Raw genomic sequence first — 10,988 nt, 5'->3', positions numbered from 1 at the left:
CTTTTTAGTTAAAAATTGCACTACTTAGTTGACAGTTTTGAATCACTTTATTGAAAATTCATTTTTTCAGGCTTCGTCGCCTTTGTTGAAAATCGAACTTTTTTGTTTCAAAATTATACTTTTTTAGTCAAAAGTTTAACTATTTCATTTTCGGGTGAAAATTGATTTTTCTTTTTAGTTCAAAATTTGTCTTTTTTTCAGAACATCTTCTTGGTTGAAAATTCATTTTTCTGGTTAAAAATTGAACCACTTTGTTGAAAATGATGAATACCTTATACAAAATTAATTTTTTTTATAATTCATCTCTTTAGTCGAAAATATAATTATTTTTATTGAGGACTTAGTTAAAAATTATTTTTTTTTTAGAATTCAACTGTTCTGAATTTTAAATCAAATTTTTCAAATTAAACTATCAACTATTATATTCGATTCTGAGAACATTCTGATATCCTAATGTCTTGTTTTTTATTTCCTTGAATTTTTGTTTATAATTTTTAAAAAATTAATTAGGACCTTGTAAAAAAGGAAACGGGGAAATTGGGTCAAAATTCTCGATTTTCGGCAGTTTAGGGGATTTTTTAATTTCACGGAGAAAGGGGGGAAAATAAATTAAATAAAAAAGAGGATGGACCGTGATCTCTGAAAATTATTTCGTCAGTTTGTAAAAGCTCGGTTTTAATTGGTGATTTCTTTAAAAATAAATCTTGTCATTTGTGAAAGAAGGCGTAAAATGTCTTTGCTTAAAATATAAGAAATTCAACAAATAGACACGTGCAATTGATAAGAAGTTGATCGAAAATTGTTTTTCCGTACTTATTGTTTAGGCATAAAATATCATTGGCTGCGATTGTCACAGCGAAATATCACCCGGAAATGATCGCGATCGTGCGACGCAATGCTATTGACTCGTTAGAAAGCTAAAAAACGATTCCACTTCCGGAAACGTTCGAGTGCGATTACGCAAGTAACAGTGAGTTCTAGGTTTAATAATTTATCACGACATCCAAAAGAGGGTAGCGGCATGACCGATCTTCAGCAGAAAATTAGGGTCATAAATAAAAGTCCTAAAAAATCCTTTTTAATCATCTGAAATCGAGAATTTTTACCCGATTTTCCCTTTTCTCACTTTATTCAAGGTTTTTAATTTTTTTTTTTAAATCGTGAAAGGAATGAATTTTTAACCAATTAATTGAATTTCCAATTAAGAAGGTTCATTTTTTACCATACAAGACAAATTTTCAATTAATTAAAAATTTTTAATTTTAAAATAAAATTATGAATCTTAAGAAAAAATGAGTGAAAAGAAGAAAAGAATTGTCGACACAACAGGGTAATTTTCAAACAAAGAGATGCTTTTCTAACCAAAAAGATAAATATCATATAAAAAATACGAGTTTTTAACTAAAGATATAAATTTTTAGCTAAAATGTCGACTCTTTAAGTAAAACATATGAAATTTCCTCGAAAAGAAATAAAGGTTCAAACAAAAAAGATGATTTTTGAAAATAATTAAGTTTTTAACCAAGTAATGAAATTTTTAACAAATACAGAATAAACTGTCAACCAAAAATAATTGTATTTCCTTATTGGTTTCTATTAATTCAGTTTCGCATCTAAGTAGTAAAATGAGAAAAACGAAAAATAGAAGAATAGGGGAAAGGTTTTTGAAAAAAACGAACTTCGAACTAAGGTTATGAATTTCTGAACAAACTTTAAAACTTTTGACAAAAAATTTATTTCTAACAAAGTAGATTAACTTTGAACCAAGTAGTTGATAATTTTAACATTAAACAATGAATTGTCAAAAAGAAAATTTATAGATTATATTTCAACAAAAAATTATTTAACTTTAAAATAAAAAAACAGTGTAAAATGTTTAAGAACAGATGGAATAAGCTATTTTTTAAAAACAAAAATAGAAGAAAAAATTCTATTAAATAAAATTAATGGAGTTAATAATATCAAATTCGTAATATATTTTCAGTAGAAATATAATATTTTCAACAAAATCCCTTAATTTTGAAAAATTATTTTTCATAAAAAACTAATTTTAACCTAAAGGCATGAACTTTTGACGTAGATTCTGAACCTTCAACCATAAAAAAAATGGAATGTTATCTTACAGTATGAATCTTTATTTGAAAAAATGAATTTTCAAACAAAAAGATTAATTTTTTGGTTGAAAAAAATGAATTTTCAACCAAAAGAATAATTTTGTGTAACAAGATATATAAATTTTGGGGCAAATAGTTTAATGTTAAGTTAGAAAACTAAATTTTGAATAAAAACAAAACTAATTTTAAACCAAAGAAATTTACTTTTAATTTAACTTCTGAATCTTCCACAAAAAGAGATGATTTCCACTAAAATTTATGAATCATTTAAACAAATGAATTTGTAACCAAGAAAATTAATTTTCTACGAAAAGACGAATTTTCAAGCCAGAAGATTTACTGTGTTCCAAAAAGGATAAACTTACAGTACCAAGTTGAATTTTAAGTTAGTAAAATTAATTTTTAGCAAAAGAACGAATTTAGAAGCACAGAAATGAACTTTTGATTAAAATTCTGAATTTAAAAAAAAAAGAAATTTTCGACTAAAACTAGGAATCATCGAGAGAAAAAAAACTAATTTCTCACATAGAAAATTAGTTTTCTACCAAAAGTCGAATTTTGAACCCAAAAGATTAATTTGAGTTAAAAAGGTAAATTTACAAAAAAAAAACTGAATTTTTAACCGTTGATTTGAAGTTTCAGCTGAGAAGACGAATTTTCAAACAAGATGATTAATATGCTTACAAAAAGACAATTTTTCTACAGAATAGATGATTTTTTAAGCAAGAAGTTTAATTTTTAGTTAGGAAAATTAATTTTTGGCAACAAAACGAATTTAAAGCCAAAGAGAATATTTTTAAAATAAAATTCTGAATTTTCCACTAGAAAAAGAAATTTTCCACTAAAACTAGGAATCATCTAAATAAAGTAGAATTTTGAACCTAGAAGATTAATTTAATTCCCATGAACATAAATTTACAACAAAATACATGAATTTTTAACAAAATATTAGAAGTTTAAGCTAAATAGACGAATTTTCAAACAAAAAGATTAATTTTCTTACAAAAAGACATATTTTTGACAAAGTTCAAGATTTTTAATTTAGGAAATTCATCTTTTACAAAAGAACAAATTTCTAACTAAGAGATGAATTTTTAACAAAAATTCTGAATGTTTAACCATAAAAATAAGATTTTAAGAAAGTAGAATTACTTTCAAGCTAAAAGTGTTAATTGTCAAAGAAAAGTGGGATAGTTTATAGTTAACACAAAAAAGTAAAAAAATTTTATTAACAAAACAGTTGTATTCAACTAAACGAGATGAGTTTTCAAAAAATTTAAATCTTTAAAAAAACACATTAATTTTCAAGCTAAAAGATGAAATGTCTATAAATTCATCTGGAATAAAGAATTAATTTATGAAGACATTGTCACAAATTTTTAAAAAAATCTGAGAAATAGTTTTCAGGAATGTTCTTTAAATAAAGTCCTCTAAGGTCTCGAATCTATTCCTGATCTCTTACAATCGAAGAATATAAGAAAATATTCCCTTTGAAAATTAGGGTTATTAAATGGGCGACGTGAAGATAATCGAGAGGAAAATCTTCCTCAGGTTTGAATCGATCTATCGAAAAATAATCGCGAGAGCAGATCTTGGAACATTAGTGTGTAAATGAGGAGTGGCACGGAGGGTGAAAGGGGAATTGAAGGTGGAGTTTGGCGGAACTGCGAAAGAGGAAAACAACGCGCGTTTGATATTAATAAGAAATCTTACGATTCCAAGTTTAATCAAGGTTCACTCACACAAACCTCGGAGAAAATTGTTTGAGATTCGTTCCGAGAAAATGAGAACTTATTTGCGGTTTGGGTTAAGCAAATTTTCATTTGCTGAAGAAATTATTCTGAATAGGAGAGACTGATTATCAGTGGTTTTATTTCATTCCAATTGTTGATTTGAGTGGGAGCTATATTTAAAACATGAGTTGTTGAGCTGATTGAAAAAAAGATCAAAGGAAGAGAGGGGAAGAGAGGAGAGGATGGTATTTGAGAGCTTCTAGGCCAATGGCTCTCAGTTTATTCTGATTTAGGCCTGAGTATTGATTATATCGTTTCCAATCAGTCTTCAAAGTGCAGGTCATGTCCATCAAGTACGAATGTGCTATTTGTAAGAAACCTGTACAACTTAACTTAACTTGACTTGTAAGGTCTCATCCTTACATATGTAATGTAAGACTTAGCTGCACATATCAGGTTTCCTTCTTCAATCTTACATCAATCATTGCAATACGGTTCTCACTTTCGAAAATCACAGATGTTTCAACTGTCCGATTTTTCGGTCGATGAACTCAGGAGGACAACGAAAAATAGTATCAGGTATCACAATGACAATTAAAGTAATAGAAGATTTTTATATCTTATACTGCAGAATAAATAGGGACGTTTCTGGACAATGAAACATACCTTGCCACCTTGGAGACGATTCTGTAGCTCAAGTGATTCATTTCCATGATAAGTTTCTAACATGTTCTTGTAGGATCCCGGTGACATCATAAAATGATATTGTGTAATTGTGAGAGACGAATTTGCGTAAACAACTTCAAGGTCATTTATTATCTCAATTAGGCATTTTACGTAGACAATTTCAAGCTTATAATTTGATTTGTCGTTGCATTTTCTGATGCGTCGTATCTTTATAAGAAAAACCAGGGTAAATCAAAATATAATCTTAAAAGTGTTTACGCGATATCTTTAATTGAGATAATGAATAACCTTGGTATTGTTTACGCAAATTCGTCTCTTATAATTTGTCTTTACTTTCTTTTAGCAAACTCTTTTGTCCTCAATTAAAAGACACTTCAAATTTGTTTTGTCTATCAACAATAATGTCAATTTTACAGAATGTTTTTTCGCGCTTTTTAGAAATTTATATTTTGTTGGTTATCTAGTTTTTTACTGTTCTGTGTTATATTTTTTTTTATTTTCTGATGAGAAATACATCTAATTTCGAAAGACTCCCTATATATTTTCAGTCTTTACATGTGATAATTCGTGTGTCATGTAGGTGAATTTCAACCACAGAAGCAACTCGCTGATTGAATTTTTCTGAATCAATATCATTAATGTAATACAGCGAGGGTTCTTGATGAGGACGCGATTACACTCGGAAAACTTGAAGCACTTTTCTCCTTCAAGGGTTTCGCGTACCCGGAATGCTTTTTTACGAAAAAAATGTCTTAGTCGATTTAGAATCAATTTGTTCAGATTGTGTCATTTTTCAAATCGAAAAAGTGATAATCCAAACAATAATATATTTCTCAAAATTGATGATTTCATAAACATCTTCCCAAAAGTATTTAAATAGCTAAGGCGGCCATAGGCCAAGGAAAAGCTGAAAATAGGGGAAAATTCAAGAAATTTTATTGTTCAGGTTTTATTGTCCAGTTATAATTGCTACAAGAAACCCTTTTTGTTATAAAAATTAGTTTTTTTGAAAATTCATATTTTTAGTGTTTAAAATTCATTACAAATGTTTTTTGTTGAAAATTCAACTACTTTTTTCACATTCATCTTTATGGTTTAAAAAGTTTTAGTAGAAATTTAATTCTTTTCGGTTAAAAATGCAACTTTTTGGTTGAATTCAAGTATTTTTTATTTAAAATTTAAAAAAATGTTGGCCATTATATCTGCTACTAAATTATTCGTTGAAAATTCTTTTTTTTTTAATGAAAGTTAAAACTACATTGTTAATTTTTGTATGGAACAGTCGATCATTTGGTTGAAAGTTTAACTATTTGGTTAAAAACAAACATTTTTTGCTTGCAAATTTATCTTTTTTATTAAAAAAATACATCTTTGTAAGTTGAAAATTCAACTGTATCGTTAAAAGTTCATCATTTTTAATTAAAAATTCATCAGTTGTGATAGAAAAGTCATCCTTTTTGGTAGAAATCCGCAACAAATTAAGGGTTTAGTTTTTTTAAACAATTTTAACAGTCTAACCATTTAGCAGTTTTTAATTTTATTTTTTCTTAATGGTCGTAGGTCAGGAAAAACCTGGAGATATGGGAAAAATCAAGTAATTTGAAACAAATTATGCAAAAGTTAGGGAATTTCTATAAGAAACACTGTAACTTACGGCCAAGGAATTTTAAATTAAAATTTTTGAATTATAAATTAAAATGGTTATATTCCGCTTAGAAACCAGAGAAAAAATTGGACACTTTAAACATTAGGCTTGAATTGAACTGCTTATTATTTTTTTTTAAATGTATTTTCTGGTTTAAATATTTAATTCGTTGAAAATTAATCTTTTCTGTTTGCAAAGTTAATTACTTGTTTGAAGGTTGAACTATTTTGTAAAAAAATCATTTTCTGGTTGCAAATCCATAATTTCAGTTAAAAATTCGCCTCTTTGGTTAAACTACAATTCTTAACTAAAAATGTAATCAATTCAGTTAGAGTTTCATCATTTTTGTTAAAAATTAATCTTTCAGTTTGAAATTCGAACTATTTTGTTGAAAATTTTTTTCTTTAAGACTTATGTTTTTATTAAAAATAAAACTTTTTCATTTTTTGCTGAAGATGGATCTATTTTCGATAAGAATTCCATCTTTTTCAAAAGAAAGTTTTTCTTCGTTTCAATTTATACTTTTGAATTGAGAATTTATCTATTTTGCAGAATATTCATCTTTTGGCTTCAAATTTCAACAATTAAGATGAACTTTATTTCCTTGACTGACAAATTTTATTTTTTGAAAATTTATCTTTTTGTTTAAAAACTTTAAATTCTGGATTGAAAGTTGAACTCCTTTCTTAAAAATCTATTTTTATATATTTAAGATTTATTATTCAAGTTGAAAATTCAACTCTTTTCTTGAACATTTTTTCTCTAGTGGGATATTGTTCTTTTTTGCTGTTGGCGTCATCGGGCCTCTTCGAGAACATTCTAGAAACTTAGCACGGATACGAACCGCTAAAGCTTTAGAATGTTCTCGATTTCAGTAAGGTAGGAATATTGGTATAGAACCGGCCCTTTCTATTTACTATTTTAAAATTCCTTGAATTTCCAGAATTCCCTGACCTGTAGCAACCCTGATTTAATTTCAATCTGAATAAAAAAATTATTTTTTTCTTTTAAAGCCGTTATAAACTGTTTCTATCTAAAGATCTGTTTCGATAGTAGGCTGCAACTATAAGTAAAGGTATTTCACCTCTTTGGTTATCGCAGGCGCGAAGAGCGAAGATAGAAGTTGATATGTAATTCATGAAAGGAATATACGATGGAAGCGTTCAGCAATTCCAATGGATATGTCCGACGTGCACCACATTGCAATTTACGACGATCTAATCGTGATTAGAGTTCAGGGACGTGTAGCTGTAGCCACTAGCCATATCGCACTCCTCACTCACGTATCAACAAAATGAATGAAGAAGATGACTGAAGAATATCATCGAATCGGTGTGACCGCGGTGTGAGGTGAAGTGGAATAGAGTGATTCTAGTCATGTTTAACAAGATTCATGCCAACATTTATTCCTAGTATTACAAACAGGAAACAACATCAAACAAACCTAATAGCTTTCTTTCTCAGATCATTAAGATTTTTTTAAAGATCCTTATACGAGTTCTTTTCAAGAAAGTATCCGACCTGGTGGTGCAGTAGGATTCAGAGTTGATTCAAGGTCAATGACGATGAAGTACCCTTTGAAGTATTTCCCTTTGGAAGCTACAACTTTCGGCCAACGATATTTCCACTTTCGGAAGCTTCTCAGCTTTTGAAAAAGCTAAGAGCTGCTTGGTCGCATTCTGGTTTATTTCCTTTACATCTTTGAATCATTTTCCTTTTGGAGAATAAATCAATATGGAAAACAGACAAAAATCATAAGGAGCTTGGTTACGACTCTGTAGGCGTTAGCGAAGTTGTGTTAGGTCGTGTGTCACCAGAAATTGTCGTATAAGCTGCGATGAATGGGCAGATGTGTTTTCTTGGTGATTGACTTAGTTGTAATTTTTCCACAAAACGCTTCAATCTTCCAGCGATCCTCCAACTTCCGGAAGCACTCCTTGAAGTCACCTTTGAAAATTCTAACAGCTAGTTCTTCGCATTCTGTTTCATTTCCACTACGTTTTCAAATCATTGTTCTTCTAGAGGAGACTTTCATTTGGGAAACAGAAAAAAATAGAAGGAGCTTGGTAGCGACTGCATGGAGGCTAGCAAAGTTATGTAAGACCGTGTTTCACCAGAAATTGCTGAATAAGCTGCGACAAATAGACATGTGCGTTTTCTTAATGGTGCACCCAATCAACACGGATCCAAGCTCGTCCCAACATTTTTGTTCAAAATTCTTGAAACAATAATTTTTAGGAATCCGGAAGTCTTGCTCTGTCATCTATGCGCCGAGAAGCTTACAATTATATTTCTGGTTCGGAATTAATCTTTTTTGTCAACATTCAAACTTTGTGATGATCATTTATGTTTTAGGATAAAAAATTAGTCGTTTTGTATTGCAAATTCAACGTCTGATAGAAAAGTCGTCCTTTTTGGTTTAAATTTGTGTTTTCGAGTTAAGCAAACTATTTCTAGAACATTCGACTTTTAGCTAGAAAACTCAACGCTTTATTGAAAATTCTTCTTTTTGGATTGAAATTTAATCTTTTTCATTTGAAAATTCTATTATTTTCTTAAAAATTGTAAAATATTTTGACTTGAAATCTTAAGAAGATGGTATCCACAATAATTTTATTTAATATAATTTATTCACTGTAAATTGTTATAAATGCTTAACAGCTTTAAAACAGGTTCTATATAATATCGCTGTCAAGCCTGCAATGAAAATAATTAGCAATATATTTTCAAATGATTCAAGAAAAATTTTTAAATTCCGAAAAATTATATAATGGCGTCATTTTTCAAAGAATGTTGACTAAACTTAAATTTAAGTCAAATTATATTAAATTATCTTACATTAGTTCAATTTAATTTAATTCACTAAAATAAAATTCTTGAAAATGGATTTTGCATCAGTTTCATTATTGGACGTTAAATAGGATTTTTCGTTTGGATTTTGGTCTAATTTAAATTCCTTAAATTTTAAAATGGATTTTCTCAAAAGCTTATGTCCAGAATTCCTGAAGATAAAACCAAGAATCCAACGACCAACTGTGGTCGTTAGATTCTTGGTTTTATTTTCAGGAATTCCGCACGTTAATTTAATTATTGAACGTTAAATAGGATTTTAATCTCATTTTAATTTCTTTAATTTTTATTTCTCAAGAGCCTAAATTAAATTCTTTTATTGTTGCTAAAGATATATTCTAATATGTATTACGAAAAATAGTTTTCACTTTTTATTGTTTGCAAAATACTTTTCTTTACTTTTTAGCGAAACAATAGGTTGCTCTTCACATTTTCCTCTTTTGGTTAGTAATTTTAAATAAATCCTAAATTGAAAAAAAAATTATTTAAATTTTTTCAATGTGGAACAGTGTTTTACCCCAAACAAATTTCAGATGATATGTAATAGATATTAACATTTATCAACAAAACCAAATTTTTATTTAAAGTTATCTTTTAGAGAAGATCCATTTTCAAGAATAATTAATTTTCATTTTTCAAAATTTGTTCATTCTCAGGTAATTTTAAAATGATTGTGAGAAAGAAAAAAAATTATAAATCCATGAAATACCTGTCTCTTTATTTTCACTCTAGAATTAAGTACCCAAATACTAAATAATTTTGACGACAAGACATAGACTTTTCTGCAATTTTTATTCGATTCGAAATGGATTAATAGATAAATAGGATAATTTGTAAATGTTTACTTTTCGAATTTAAATGTAGATTTTTTTTATTTCGTTTAGAAACATTTTTATGTGAAAAATCTTACAAGATTAAGATTCTGGTTTAGAGTTTAATTATTTCCTTAAGACTTAATCTTTGTTTTGAAGATTTAAATACTTGAGCAAAAGTTGAACTACTTTCTTGAAAATTCGTTTTTTTGTGCTTTCAAATTATTTTTTTCAATTGAAAGTCTTACTTTTTGATTTTCGGTTTAAAATTGATATTTTCCCATTAAAAATTCTTATTTTTTAATATTAGTATAAATTTCTTGGTTTAAAATTTTGCAATCATTAGTTAAAGAGACAACTGTTTGAATTAAATTTTTTTTTAATTCTCATTTTCAGGTAAAGAATTCAACTGTTTTACATAGAATTCATCTTTTGGCTTAACATTTTAACAATTTTGAATAAATTTTGTTTTCTGAATTCAAGTTTAATCTGTGTTGATTTCAAATTTGAACATGTGGTTGGAAATAATTCTTTCAAGGTTGAAAATCTAAATATTTGGTTCAAATGTTAAATATTTTGTGGAAAATTCATCTGTGGCTTTAACGTTTTACTATTTGTTTGTAAATTCAACTGCTTGGTTCAAAAATAATTTTTGTGTCTTAAAAGTTGAACTATTTGGATGTGACTGAACTATAAGTTGAAATCTCATATTTTCGCGTTGAAAAATTAGCTGCGTTCTTAAAAGTTCGCCTATTTTGGCCTAAAAATTGATATAAAAATTTGAAAAATTTAACTGTTCTTATTCGAAATTTGATTGTTTTAATTAAAAAAACAGTCTATTTTAAAAATATTAAAATATTTTTATTTGATAGTCTTCAATGATCATTTATAAAAAAATCACTTTTATTCGATTTTGAGCATTTCCAGCAGTGTTGAATTCGAAGACCCTAGGCTAAAAGCATAAAAAATAGGCCTAGCATAAACGGAGCGGTTAACAGTATCAAAGTAGATTCTAATAAGGAGTTGGAGCTTCAAGGTAGGGACCAAAGGGGGAGGGTCGGTAAGGCCGGTTTTTGGCCTAATTTATTTTTGGACCAAAAAATCTGAAAAAATCATGGTAGTATCTTATAATTATCCCGAGTCGATT

Source organism: Belonocnema kinseyi, chromosome 3 (assembly GCF_010883055.1).
Source record: "Belonocnema kinseyi isolate 2016_QV_RU_SX_M_011 chromosome 3, B_treatae_v1, whole genome shotgun sequence".
In the NCBI taxonomy this organism is placed as follows: domain Eukaryota; kingdom Metazoa; phylum Arthropoda; class Insecta; order Hymenoptera; family Cynipidae; genus Belonocnema; species Belonocnema kinseyi.
The sequence above is the reverse complement of the archived record's forward strand: the minus strand, read 5'-3'. Positions refer to the sequence as shown.